Source organism: Macaca thibetana, chromosome 19 (genome assembly GCF_024542745.1).
Source record: "Macaca thibetana thibetana isolate TM-01 chromosome 19, ASM2454274v1, whole genome shotgun sequence".
NCBI classification, from domain to species: Eukaryota; Metazoa; Chordata; class Mammalia; order Primates; family Cercopithecidae; genus Macaca; species Macaca thibetana.
Genome location: NC_065596.1, coordinates 43,908,146 through 43,922,330, shown reverse-complemented (window position 1 = coordinate 43,922,330; position 14,185 = coordinate 43,908,146). Strand labels below are relative to the sequence as shown.

The 14,185-nt window shown below is 40.5% G+C and overlaps 1 protein-coding gene and 1 pseudogene across 1 annotated transcript in view; one reads left to right on the top strand and one right to left on the bottom strand.

Moving 5' to 3' along the window:
- Positions 1-14,185, top strand: part of LOC126942104 (glycine cleavage system H protein, mitochondrial-like) — a 290,077-nt gene that overhangs the window by 185,152 nt on the left and 90,740 nt on the right. The gene's annotated exons all lie outside the window — the stretch shown is intronic.
- The window catches only part of LOC126942075 (endogenous retrovirus group K member 21 Gag polyprotein-like), a 129,349-nt pseudogene continuing 116,522 nt past the window's right edge, over positions 1,359-14,185 (bottom strand).

Below are 14,185 nucleotides of genomic sequence, written 5' to 3'. Positions count from 1 at the left end.
ATGGATGGATGGTGAGGCCTCCCATGGTCAGTCCATGGACACAGGGATCCACACGCCCACTCTTGCTCTCACTAGCAGAATACAGTGCTGCCAATTAAAAGTTGAATCAATGCAAGTAAACAATCTACAGTTTTCACAGGTTATAGTTTGGGAGTCTGGGTTAATAACTATATTTCCTACAACTAGCATATAAGGGGGCTTTGCACAACTTTGTAAAGGAACTGTGAGACTGGAATTTAGGTTGGTAGAATAAAATGGCTTATGATCTCTTGTTTCTATAGCTTGATTTCCAGACCAAATTCTAATGCGGTATGAGGCCACAGTAACCCTCCGTAATTCTGGATGTTCAGGACAAGAAACAGGACTTATTTTTGGTCTTGGAGTAGAGGTTCCTTTTTCTCCCCATTCCCAAGGGCAGAAAGACTGTAATTTTTTGTGCTTATGTTGTCTAAACTTTCTGTTAAGTCACTATCAACAGCTGGACTGACTTATGCACTGGGACATGATTGAGTTTGTCCTGTGCAATTGTGGTAGAATTGACCTCGAGGTGCTCAATCTATAATAGTTCTGAATTCATTGTTTTGTAATATCACCACATTATCGGCCACACATTCTTCCCAAACTAAAACTTCTGTGTCTTTTGATTATTTGGGAATTTCCTTGGAGCAAGATTTCCCTTTAGGCCTGCATTTTAATGATCTTTTATAAGAAAAGTCCTGTAAATAATTTACCTGTGGCCTGAGTGATATTCCACTTACCATGTAGTAAATCTACTGCTGGTACTGACAGTAGGTACTTCTACCAACCAATTTTGGATTGCAGGCATTAGACATCCTGGTGCTCTCCCTAAGCAAATAGGAGGATAATGATACCCAGTGGAAATATTTATCATCATACCTTCTTCCTCAGGTTTGGCAGGGCAACGGTCATCTGTGGGGCCAGGTACACATGCACTATTATTAACATATACTTCAACAGGATTATCCATCCATGTGACTGCCCGAATTAAGGGCGGGAAAGGCACATAGGCCCAGTGGGTATAATTAGTTGCAGCTGCTCCTGCAGGCATGGAGAGACTTACCACCATTGATACAATCATCAAAGCTGCAAGCAGCATGCTCTCTGGAGTTTGTGTCACCTTTGTGTTCTCTAGACTTTTTTTAGCCAACTGTGACAGCTTCTTTAATTGTGCCCAAGTTGGTGGCTCCGCTTTCTTGGTGGATGGCAACTTCAATCTGTTCTTCCGACATCCCCATTTTGTTCCTCTTGTGAGTCGATGGTGCTCGATTGTGGTGTTTCCGTCTCCATGCAGGCGCTTTTCTTTGCATCTCTGATAGGTAGAACTTCAAATGTCTAGTGGGTATCCAAACAGGTAGCTGATTTTCTCCTGGTGAAACACAAGCAAAACCTCCCCCACATTACCACCTTCCCTATTTCCCATGTCTTATTTTTTGTCTTTCCACCCAAATCAGTTTTCCTTCATGCATGCTGTTCTTTTTACCAGTAAGATGTTGTTCTGCAGAAGTAGTAGTCTGATGTCTATAAATCTTTTAAAAATTTAAAGTACAGAGTGCTAGATTAAGTTGCGTCTGAGGAGTGATACACTCCTTACTGTCTCCCCCTTCTTTTTGTTTAACTAATTGAGTTTTGAATGTTCTATTAGTTCTTTCAACTATGGCCTGTCCTTGGGAATTATAGGGAATTCCTGTTGTATGTATAATTTTCCATTGATTTAAGAATTTTTGGAAAGCTTTATTACAGTATCCTGGTCCATTGTCAGTTTTAAATTTTTCTGGAACTCCCATTACGGCAAAACAAGATAATAAATGTTTTTTAACATGGGAAGTACTTTCTCCTGTCTGGCAGGTTGCGCATATGAAATGTGAATAAGCATCAACTGTTACATGGACACATGATAATCTTCCAAATGAAGGTACATGTGTAACATCCATTTGCCATAACGCATTAGGACACAGACCTCTGGGATTAACTCCTGCCTCTTGAGCGGGCAGGTGTAGAACTCGACACTGGGTGCAATGTTGTACAATATTTTTTACCAGTTTCCATGTGACATCAAGTTTGTTTTTTAATCCTGCTGCATTTACATGAGTCAAAGCATGAAGTTCTTGTGCTTTTATGAATGCAGAGGATACCAGTAAGTCAGCTTGTTCATTTGCTTTAGTTAAAGGCCCCAGTGAATTAGTGTGTCCTCGAATATGAGTAATATAAATTGGGAAATTTCTTTTTCTTACAGTTTGTTGTAATAAATTGAACAGCTGGTTTAACTGATCATCCATGCTATATTTAATTAGAGCTGTCTCAACATCCCTTGTAGCCTGATCTACATATGCAGAATCTGATACAATATTAATAGGTTGATTAAAATCTTATAACACTGTGATGACTGCAACTAACTCTGCTCTTTGAGCTGATTGATACTGAGTTTAGATGACTCACTCTTTTGGCGCTGTGTAAGCCGCCTTTCCATCAGTAAACACTGTCAGAGCATTTTCTAAAGGCTAATGTCTGGTAATTTTAGGTAAAATCCAAGTAGTCAATTTTTAAAACTGGAAGATTTTTGGTTTTGGGTAATGATTATCAATAATTCCCACAAAATTAGCAAGACCAATCTGCCAAGCACCAGAATGGATAAAGGCTTGTCTAACTTGTTCGTCATTTAAAGGAAAAACTATTTTGTCTGGGTCATTTCCACACAATTTTATTATTCATAATCTTGCCTGACCAATTAATGTAGTTATTTGATCCAAGTACAATGTAAAAGTCTTAATTGTACTGTGAGGAAAGAATGACCACTCCACAGGATCAGTATTTTGAACAATGATGTCTGTTGGAGAATGTGCAGTAGCAAAAATCAAAAGTTGAAGTGGGGCCAAGGGATTTATTCTATTTATTTGCGGTGACTGAAATTTTTCTTCCACTAATTTAATTTCTTTTGCTGCCTCTGGGGTTAATATTTTTTTACTGTTTAAGTCTGGGTCTCCTCTTAAGATAGAGAACAAATTTGACATGGCATAAGTAGGAATGCCTAGAGTTGGTTGAATCTAATTAATATCTCCTAGCAATTTTTGAAAGTCATTTAATGTTTTTAATGTTTCTTTTCTTATTTCTATTTTTGTGGCTTAATTTTTCTATTTTCTATCTGTATCCCTAAATAATGAAAAGGAGTAGAGGTTTGAATCTTATCAGATGCTATTGTCAGTCCTGCATTGGCAACTTCTGCTTGCAGAAATGTGTAACAGTCAATTCATTTGTCTCTCGTTTCTGCAGCACATAAAGTATCATCAACATAATGAATGATGTAACAGTCTGAAAACTTGTCTCTAACTGGTTGAAGAGCTTGAGCTACAAAAGTCTGACAAATAGTTGGACAATTAAGCGTTCCCTGAGGTAACGCTTTCCACCAAAACCTGGTGGCTGGTTCTTTATTATTTATGGCTGGTATAGTAAAGGCAAATTTTTCACAATCCTGCTCTGCCAGAGGAATGGTAAATAAGCAGTCCTCCAGATCAATTATAATTAAAGGTCAGTCTTTTGGGATCATGGCCAGAGAGGGCAACCCAGGTTGGAGAAGACCTATGGGTTGAATCATGGCATTTACGGCTCTTAAGTCAGTTAACATACGCCATCTGCCGGATTTTTTTTTTTTTAATTACAGACAGGAGAATTCCAAGGGGAGAATGAAGGCTCAATATGTCCCTTTTCTAATTGTTCCTTTGCTAATAAATGTAAAGCCTTCAATTTTTGTTTCGGTAGTGACCACTGATTTACTCATACTGGTTTTTCTGTTTTCCAAGTTAATGGAATGGGTTTAGGAGGCTCTACAGTGGCCGCCCCTAAAAAGGATACCCTATTCCTTTTCTTTCTTGATTTCCCTCAGTCTCAATTGGGACTTTAATGCCATTTTCATGTTTTCCTAGTCCCTTTCCGAGTATATATCCCATCTTAGTCATGATTTTTTGACTCCTAGGGTTGTATAATGGGGTGGGCATAATGATTTCCGCACCCCATTGTTGTAATAAATCTCGACTCCACAGATTAACAGGAATTGAAGTAATCATTGGTTGAACAGTACTTTCTTGATTATCTGGCCCTAAACAATGTAAAATCGTAGTACTTTGATACACTTCTGAGGCAGTGCCTACGCTGACAAGTCCTGCAACAGTCTTTTGTTTAGGCCAATTTTTTGGCCACCGATTTAAAGCAATGATAGGGACATCTGCTTCAGTGTCTACTAACCTTTCAAACTGTTTTCCTTGAATAATGGCCTTACACAAGGGTCTGCTCTGTAAGACCTGACTTGCCCAGTATGCAGCCTTTCCTGTTGGATCAGTGCTTCCAAATCCTCCTGTTCTTTTTATCTCACTGTTTCCAACCTTAATATAAGGCAGGAGTAATAATTGAGCAATCTTGTCTCCTGGACTGGCACTCCAGGGAATTGAGGAGCTAATAACCAATTGAATTTCACCTTTGTAGTCTGAATCAACCACACCGGTATGAATTTGAACTCCCTTTAGATTTAGACTTGATCTTCCTAAGATTAGTCCTACAGTCCCCTCAGGCAGTGGGCCATACACCTCTGTGGGGATTTTTTGTGGGGGCTCCTCTGGAAGCAGAGAGATGCTTGTATAGTACATAAATCTACTGCTGCACTGCCGCTTGCTGCAGGGGACAATCACTGTATTGTGGTAACTGGCCCATTCCCTGAGGCACTTGTGACAGTGGGGGGTTGTTGTCCCTGAAAACCCTGAGGAAAAAAGGGCTGAATTGGGAATGCCCCTGTTTGTGGCAGGACCTGAGCTTGGCCCCTCTTCTCATTTCCTGACAATGGTTGCCCATTTTTATCAAATTTAGAATGACATTGATTAGCCCAATGTTTTCCTTTTTCACATCTTGGACATAAGTCAGGTGGCTCTTTATCTGTTGTTGCAGTATTTTGAATAGTTATACTTTGTTTATTTGAGGCTGGGCCATTCTTTTTTAGATGACCAATTTGTCCACAATTACAACATTTTCCCCCCAAATGTTCTAACTTGTTCTCCTAAAGCAACTCCCGTGATTGCTTGAGCCATAAACATAGCTTTATGCATAGCTCCTCCAATTCCATCACAGACTTTTACCTACTCTAAGATTACATCTGATCCTGCTGGGACCCTTCCTTTTAATGGCTTAATGGCTGATTGACACTCAGGACTGGCGTTTTCGTATGCCATCAACTCCACTATGACCTTACGGGCATTCTCATCGGTAATTGACTTTTGAGCAGCATCTTGAATCCTTGCCACAAAATCAGGGTATGGCTCTTTAGAACCTTGTCTTATTGTATTGAATGAGGGGCAGGTGGTTCCTGGGTCTTGGATTTTCTCCCAGGCCCTAAGGCAGATAGCTAGCTCTAACTTGCTCAGTGGCCTCATTTTGCATTATTGCTTGTTGATTAGTAGTGCTCCAATTTTGACCTGTTCCTAATAGTTGATCTGCATCTATGTTAACTGGAGGATTGGCAGCCCTGTTTTTTCAGACCTGTTCTTGTGCCCCATCAATCCACCAAGTCTTAAATTGTAAAAGTTGAGAGGGTGAGAGTGATGATTTTGCCAGAATCTCCCAATCATAAGGAATGAGCCTATGTCCATGGGCAATGGTACCTAATAATGTTCTCATGTAAGAAGAGTGGAGTCCATACTGTTTTACTCCTTCTTTCATATCTTTTAGCATTTTTATAGAAAAGGACTCATATCTGGTCTCAGCTGTGGGAGGCTGTCCCTCTTGGGCCCCTTCTCCAGGTGGTCTTGGTTCTAATATTACTGGGAATTGCCACGCCTCAATATCTCCTTGTTTTCTTGCCTTATCAATAATTTTATGTAATGCACTACCCTGTCCACTAGGCAGTGCTGTAGGATTAAGTCTCATAGTGGGCAGCTAAGGCTATAGCGCCCTCCCCTGTGGGGCCGGAAACGTTCCTGCCTGTCCATACTGATTTTCTGGGGGCGGCTGATACTGAAGTTCAGCTGGCGGCCAGTATTGATAGGTTACTGGCAGCTGGGTCTTATTTCCTACCAGCTGATGTTGTGGACACTGTATTTGGATTGGCACTGCCGTGACAGAGACTCTATCTTTTTCTATTTGATCTTCTTTTGGGGTTTGTACTTGCTTAATCTGCATTTGAGGTTGTAACGTTACAGGCATCTGAGCTGCAGTAAGAGGAGTTGGCCGTCGTGGTTTAGACTCTGATGGCTCTGCTAATTCTGGACCTTTTTCTTCTAATTTTAGTGTTTCAGGATATATCACCTCCTGTAATTGATTATTGTCAACATTTTGCATTGACCGAGCCATTACTGGCTCTGCTGCATATTTACAATGTGAACTTTCCATTCCCTTCCGGGATTCTATCCCTGCCTCTTCTTCACAATCTATTACACAGCTTTCAGGGGCATTAGAAACTGAAATGCTATCTTCTTCTGTTTGAAACGGTTCTAAAGCTACTTTAATAATGACCCAATCATTCCATACTGTAAGGGGGATGATTTTACCTTCTCTACTTGCTTGTTTTAATTCTTTGCCAATTTTTTCCCAATATTTTAGATCTAAAGTTCCCTGTTCTGGAAACCATGGGCAAAACTGTTCTATTGTTTGAAATAGCGCAATTAGATTTTTTTTGTAGGGATGCTAACTCCCCCTCTTTTTAGAAGAATTTTAATAAAGCTGTGATAAGAGGCATATTTACTTTTAGTTTGCCCCATTGTTACCCTAGGTTCTTCCGAGCGCACAAGCTTACCGCAAGGCTGACTGTAGACTTACTCGGGAATCTCTCATCGACTTGTCCTCAATGACCACGCTCGAGCATACCTTAACCCTAGAGAAAATCACCCACGTTGGGCACCAGATGAAGGGGTGGCCTGCCCCTCCACACCTGTGGGCATTTCTCATCAGGTGGAACAAGAGACTTGAGAAGAGAAAGAGACACAGAGACAAAGTATAGAGAAAGAAAAAGTGGGACCGGGGACCTGTGCTCAGCATACTGAGGACCTGTGCCTGCACTGGTCTCTGAGTTCCCTCAGTATTTATTGATCATTATCTTTACCATCTTGGAAAAGGGGAAGTGGCAGGACAATAGGGTCATAGTGGGGAGAGCGTCAGCAGAAAAACATATGAATGAAGATCTCCGTGACATGAATAAGTTTAAGGAAAAGTGCTGTGCCTTGATATGCATATGCAAACACCTCCATAAACGTTTTCAGTGCATAAAGAGCAGCATTAGCGCTAGCCCATCCCACCTCCAGCCCTAAGGCAGTTTTCTCCCATCTCAGTAAATAGAACATACAATTGGGTTTTACACCGAGACATTCCATTGCCCAGGGAGGGGCAGGAGAGAGATGCCTTCCTCTATCTCAACTGCCAAGAGGCCTTCTTTCCTCTTTTACTAATCCTCCTCAGCACAAACCCTTTACGGGTTTCAGGCTGGGGGATGATCAGGTCTTTCCCTTCCCACGAGGCCATATTTCAGGCTATCACATGGGGAGAAACCTTGGACAATAGCTAACTTTCCTAGGCAGAGGTCCCTGCGGCTTTCCACAGTGTGTCCCTGGGTACTTGAGATTAGAGAATGATGATGACTTTTAACAAGCATACTGCCTTCAGGCACTTGTTTAGCAAAGCACACCCTGCACAGCCCCAAATCCATTAAACCGTGAGTCACCACCACCACAGCACATGTCTCTGCAAGGACAGGGTTGGGGGTAAGGTTACAGATTAACAGCATCTCAAGGCAGAAGAATTTTTCTTAGTACAGAACAAAATAGAGTCTCTTATGTCTACTTCTTTCTACATAGACGCAGTAACAGTCTGATCTCTCTTTCTTTTCCCTACACTTTTCTTGTACCACATGATATCCTCTCAGCCCCACCACTTCATCCAGCCATTACTAAGGTGACCAGGTCCAAACCGGTTTTCACGAGCTTCATGCAGGTGCACACTGACAGTGTCTCTCCTTAGTAGCTATCTTTCCAGTTCCTTCCTCTTTCCAGCCCTGGGCTTCTTTGAGGTGGTGGAATAGGATTCTTGCAAAAATACCCTCAGCATCCATGCATCTGCAAACCAGAATTGTGGGAGAATTAATGCCAATAGGATGACTTTTTAACAATTGAGGATGGGGGCAGATGGACAAACACTTCCATTTTTATTCTGGGCAGAGAGTACTAAGAAACATTTCATAGTTTGGAGGGAAGGGTGGAAACCAAGCTTATGCCAGAAAAAGTCATAGAAAGCTGGACCCTCTAATGGGAACCTAAATCTCTTATTGGGCAAATCACAGTAAAGACCCATTGCTGATAAGTGAAGCAATGATTACCCATGACATACTTGGTATCAAAATTACTAAGTATTTCTTAGTATTATAATTATTCATATAAAAATTACTAAGCATAGTTACCTGTGCTTTATTGGCAGGAAGTGCTGAGAGAAGGTGAAGCATTGGGCTCCAGTAGCTGTGGAACTAAAATTGTAGGGGTACAATGGTAATCATGGGATTGTAGAAGTACTTGGTTTGGTTTTAACTGCACTGGAATTCTTTTTATTAAAAAATAATAGAGAAAGAATGAAAGAAAAAAGAAGAGAGACACATTCATTCCAAACAACTACCAATTCAAGGCACACTTTGAATACTAGGCATTCTTGATGATAGCACTTAAAGAAACCCTCACATCTGAAAAGCACAGGGAAGAGAGTGCTGAAACTCACACATAGGATCTAATTTCAAAAAACATGGCACAACTGCAATGGAAACTGATGCATGGTCTCAACAAATCCTAGACGTCAAAGTTAATGCTCTGATAGTTGGCTAACTCAATTTCCTAATTTCACAAACTGCTTTAAAAAACTACAGTTATGAAAATGTATGGATAGTGGCTTAAATATAAACATACAGACCAATGGAACAAGAATTGAGAGTTCAGAAATAAACCTAAAAATCTATTGTAAATTTATCTCAACAAGAGTGTCAAGACTATTCAACGTGGAAAGACATTGTCTCTTGAAAAAATGGTTTTTGGTTTTTGTTTGTTTTAAACTTTTAAGTTTTAAGTTCAGGGGTACATGTGCAGGATGTGCAGGCTTGTTATACAGGTAAACCTGTCAAAAAGGTTTTTTTGTACTGAATATCCACATGTAAAAAAATGAAGCTGGACCCTTACCTTATACTATATACAAAAAATAACTCCAAATGGATCAATGACCCAAAGGTAAGAGATAAAACTGCCAAATACTTAGAATGAATATAAGGGTGAATCTTCTTTGTCTTGGATTTGGCAATGGTTTCTTCAATATGACACCAAAAGCATGAGCAATAAAAAAAAAAAGACAGGCCGGGCGCGGTGGCTCAAGCCTGTAATCCCAGCACTTTGGGAGGCCGAGACGGGCGGATCACGAGGTCAGGAGATCGAGACCATCCTGGCTAATATGGTGAAACCCCGTCTCTACTAAAAATACAAAAAACTAGCCGGGCGAGGTGGTGGGCGCCTGTAGTCCCAGCTACTCGGGAGGCTGAGGCGGGAGAATGGCGTAAACCCGGGAGGCGGAGCTTGCAGTGAGCTGAGATCCGGCCACTGCACTCCAGCCTGGGCGACAAAGCGAGACTCCGTCTCAAAAAAAAAAAAAAAAAAAAAAAAAGACAAATTTGACCTTATCAAAATTTTAAAAATTTGTGCATCAGAAAACATTATAGAGTGAAAAGATAACCTGCAGAATGGAAAATACATGTTGGCAAATCATCTACTTGACAAGTGTCTAGTATCCAGAATACATGAAAAACTTTCATAACTAAACAAAAAGGCAAGCAACACAATATTAAAATAAGCAAATGACATTTCTTCAGAAAGATACAGGCGACCATCAGGCACACAAGGAAATATTTAATGTCATTGGTCACAAAGGAAATGCAAATCAAAATCATAACATCTATCTTCAGCTCCCATGGTGTGTCAGGAAGGACCATCAGATGGAGACAGGGTTATGTGTTTCTGAGCACAGACCTTCCTTGGGCTCTTTGGGTGGGGCTTGCTGTGGCTGCAGTGAGGGTTCAGGGTGTGGTTCCCAGGTCAATGGAGTTATGTTCCCAGGTGGGTTATGGCTGCCTCTGTGATATCATACAGATTGTCAGAAAAGTGGGGGAAAGCCAGCAGGTATAGGCCTCATCCAGCTCCCATGCAACCCAAAAGATGGGTCTCACTCCAATTGTGCCACCCACAGCATCACTGAGTTTGTTTTCAGGCAGTGGATGACAAGGGCTGACAACTTACCCAGGCTAACAGCCTTCCAGCTAAGGAAGCAAGCAAGGTTTTTATGCCTCCCTGCCTGTCACATCTGCGCATAAAGATTTAATTACCACAAACCCAAAAGCAATAAAACAAAGATAAATAAGTGGACTTAATTAAAGACTTTTGCATGGTAGACAGAACAATCAGCAGAATAAAAAAAACCTACAGAGTAGGAGAAAGTCTTCACAATCTACATATCCCACAAAGAAGTAATATTCAGAATTTACAAGGAACTCAAACTAATAAGCAAGGAAAAAACAAACAATCCCATCAAACAGTGGGCTAAGGATATGAACAGACAATTTTCAAAAGAAGACATACAAATGACCGACGAACATATGAAAAACTCCTCAACACCACTAATGATAAGGGAAAGGCAAATCAAAACAAAGATACCACCTTACTCCTGCAAGAATGGCCATAATCAAAAAATTAAAAATTAAAAGATGTTGGCGTGGATGCAGTGAAAAGGGAACACTTCTAACTGCTGGTGGAAATGTGAACAAGTACAATCACTATGGAAAACAGTGTGAAGATTCCTTCAGGAATTAAAAGTAGAACTATCATCTGATCCAGCGATGCCACTACTGGGTATATATCTGGAGGAAAAGAAGTCATTGTACAAAAAGATACTTGCACACACACGTTAATAGCAGCACAACTCACAATTGCAAAAATGTGGAACCAGTCAAAATGTCCATCAATCAATAAATGGATAAAGAAACTGATATATATATATATATGAATGGATAAAGAAACATATATATATTTATATATATACACACATACATATATGTGATGCGATACTACTCAGCCAGAAAAAGGAATGAGTTAACGGCATTTGCAGCAACCTGGATGCGATTGGAGACTATTATTGTAAGTGAAGTATCTCAGGAATGGAAAACTAAACATTGTATGTTCTCACTCATAAGTGGGAGCCAAGCTATAAGAATGCAAAGGCATGAGAATGATACAATGGACATTGGGGACTCAAGGAGAAAGGATGTGAAGAAGGTGAGGGATAAAAGACTACAAATTGGGTTAAGGGTATACTGCTCTGGAGGTGGGCACACCAAAATCTCACAAATCACCACTAAAGGACTTACTCATGTAACCAAATATCACCTGTTCCCCCAAAACCCTATGGAAATAAAAAATTAAAGAATTAATAGAAAAATTATACACACAAAAAAAACATGAGATACTACTTCACACCCACGAGGATGGTTATAATTTTAAAAATGAAAAAAACAAGTGTTGGTGAGGATACAGAAAATTTTTAGAACTCTTATACATTGGTGACAGAAATGTAAAATGGTATCACTTCTGTGGGAAATAGTTTTATGGTTCAGGGGTTCAAACAAAAACTTGTACATAAATATTCATAGAAGCACTATTCACAATAGTCAAAGAGTAGAAACAACCCAATTGTCCATCAACTGCTGAATGAATAAACAAATTGTGATATCTTCACAAAATGGAATATTATTCAGCTACAAAAAGAAGGAATGTGGATACATGCTACAATATAAATAAATCTTAAAAACATTGTATGTTTAATGTTTTCTTTTTTTTTTTTTTTTTTTTTTTGAGACAGTCTCGCTCTGTTCACAAGGCTGGAGTGCAGTGGCACTCTGGAGGCTACCCTCAGGGTTAATAAACTTTTTTTGTTTTGTTTTGTTTTAGAACAATGGTCCATGGGTATGAGTGTAGTGGCACATGCCTTTAATCTCAGTGCTTTGTTAGGCCAAGACAGAAAAGTCACTTTAGCCCAAGAGTTTGAGGTTGCAGACAGCCATGATCACACCACTTCATTCCAGCCTGGGCCACAGAGCCAGAGCTTGTCTTAAAAATCATAGATGACACAAACAAATGAAAACACACCCCATGATCATGAATGGGTAAGACACTGTGACAATGACTATACTGCCCAAAGCAATCTACAGATTTAATGCAATTTCCGTCAAAACACCATCATCATTCTTCACAGAACTAGAGAAAACAATCCTGAAATTCACATGAAACCAAAAAAGAGCCCACAGAGCCAAAGCAATACTAAGAAAAAAGAACAAACCTTAAGAAATCACATTCTCCAACTTCAAATTATACTACAAGGCTATAGTTACCAAAACAGCAGGTACTGGTATAAAAATAGGCATGTAGACCAATGGAACAGAATAGAGAGCCCAGAAATAAAGCCAAATACTTACAGCCAATGGATCTTCAACAAAGCAAACAAAAACATGAAGTGGGTGTATTAGTCCATTTTCTCACTGCTATAAACAAATACCTGAAAATTGGTAATTTATTTAAAAAGTAGGTTTAATTGGCTCACAATTTCACAGGCTGTATATGAAGTATGGTTGTGGAGGCCTCAGGAAATTTACAATTATGGCAGAAGGCAAAGGAGAGGCTGGCACCTCTTACACTGTGGTAGAAAGAGAGAGCAAAGGGCAAGGGGCTATACACTTTTAAACAACCAGATCTTTGGAGATTCACTTACTGTCATGAGAACATCAAGGGGGAAATCTGCCCAACATGATCCAATTATCTCCCCACAAGCCCTTCCTCCAACATTGGGGATTACAACTTAATGTGAGATTTGAACAGGGAAGCAGACCCAGACCACATCATTTTACCCCTGGTCCTTCCCAAATCTCACATCTTTTTCACATTGCAAAATATAATTATGCCTTCCCAGCAGTCCCCCAAAATCTTAACTCATTTCAGCATTAACTCAAAAGCCCAAAGTCCCAAGTCTCATCTGAGACAAGGCAAATCCCTTCAACCTATGAGCCTGTAAAATCAAAAACAAGTTAATTACTTCCAGGATACAATGGGGGTATAAGCAATGGGTAAATACTCCCTTTCCAGAGTGAAAAATCTGCCAAAACAAAAGGACTACAGGCCCCTGCAAATCTGAAACCCAGCAGGGAAGTCATTAAATCTTAAAGATCCAAAATAATCTTATTAGAATCCATGTCTCATATGCAGGCAAAACTGATGCAAGAGGCAGCCTCCCAAGGCCTTGGGCAGCTCTGCCCATGTGGCTCTGCAGGGTACAGACCCCGTGGCTGCTTTCACAGGCTAGCTTTGAGTGTCTGCAGCTTTTCTAAGCATATGGTTGTCAGTGGATCTACTTTCTGAGGTCTGGAGGATGGTGGCCCACTTGTCACAGATCCACTAGGCAGTGCCCCAGTGGAGACTCTGGGTGGGGGCTGCAACCCCACATTTCCCTATGCACTTCCCTGGTAGAGGTTCCCCATGAAGGCTCTGCCCCTGCAGCAGATCTGTTCCTGGACATCCAGGAGTTTCCACACATCCTCTGAAATCCAGGCAGAGGCTTCCGAGCCTCAACTTTTGCCCTCTGTGCACCCACAGGCTTAAAATCACATAGAAGTTGTCAATGCTTATGGCTTACACCCTCTGGAGTAGCGGCCTGAGACATATTTGGGGCCCTTTTAGCCACTGCTGGAGCTGGAGCAGCTTGGGATGCCTCGTTGTCTTGGTTCCTCTTTACTTGTACAAATGTTTGCAGTAAACTTGAATTCCTCTCCAAAAAACCAGTTTTTCTTTTCTACCACATGATCAGGCTACAAATTTTCCAAACTTTTATGCACTGCTTCCCTTTTAAATATAAGTTCCATTATCAGATCGTCTCTTTGCTCATGCATATGACCATATACTGTTAGAAGCTTCCAGGCTACCCTTGAATGCTTTGCTGCTTAGAAATGTATTCTACCAGGTGCCCTAAATCACCTCTCTCAAGTTTGAAGTTCCACAGATCCCTAGAGCATGGGGGAAATGCCACCTATATAATTATTAGCTTTTCATTCACAATCATTCAACAAGTCTCTAGG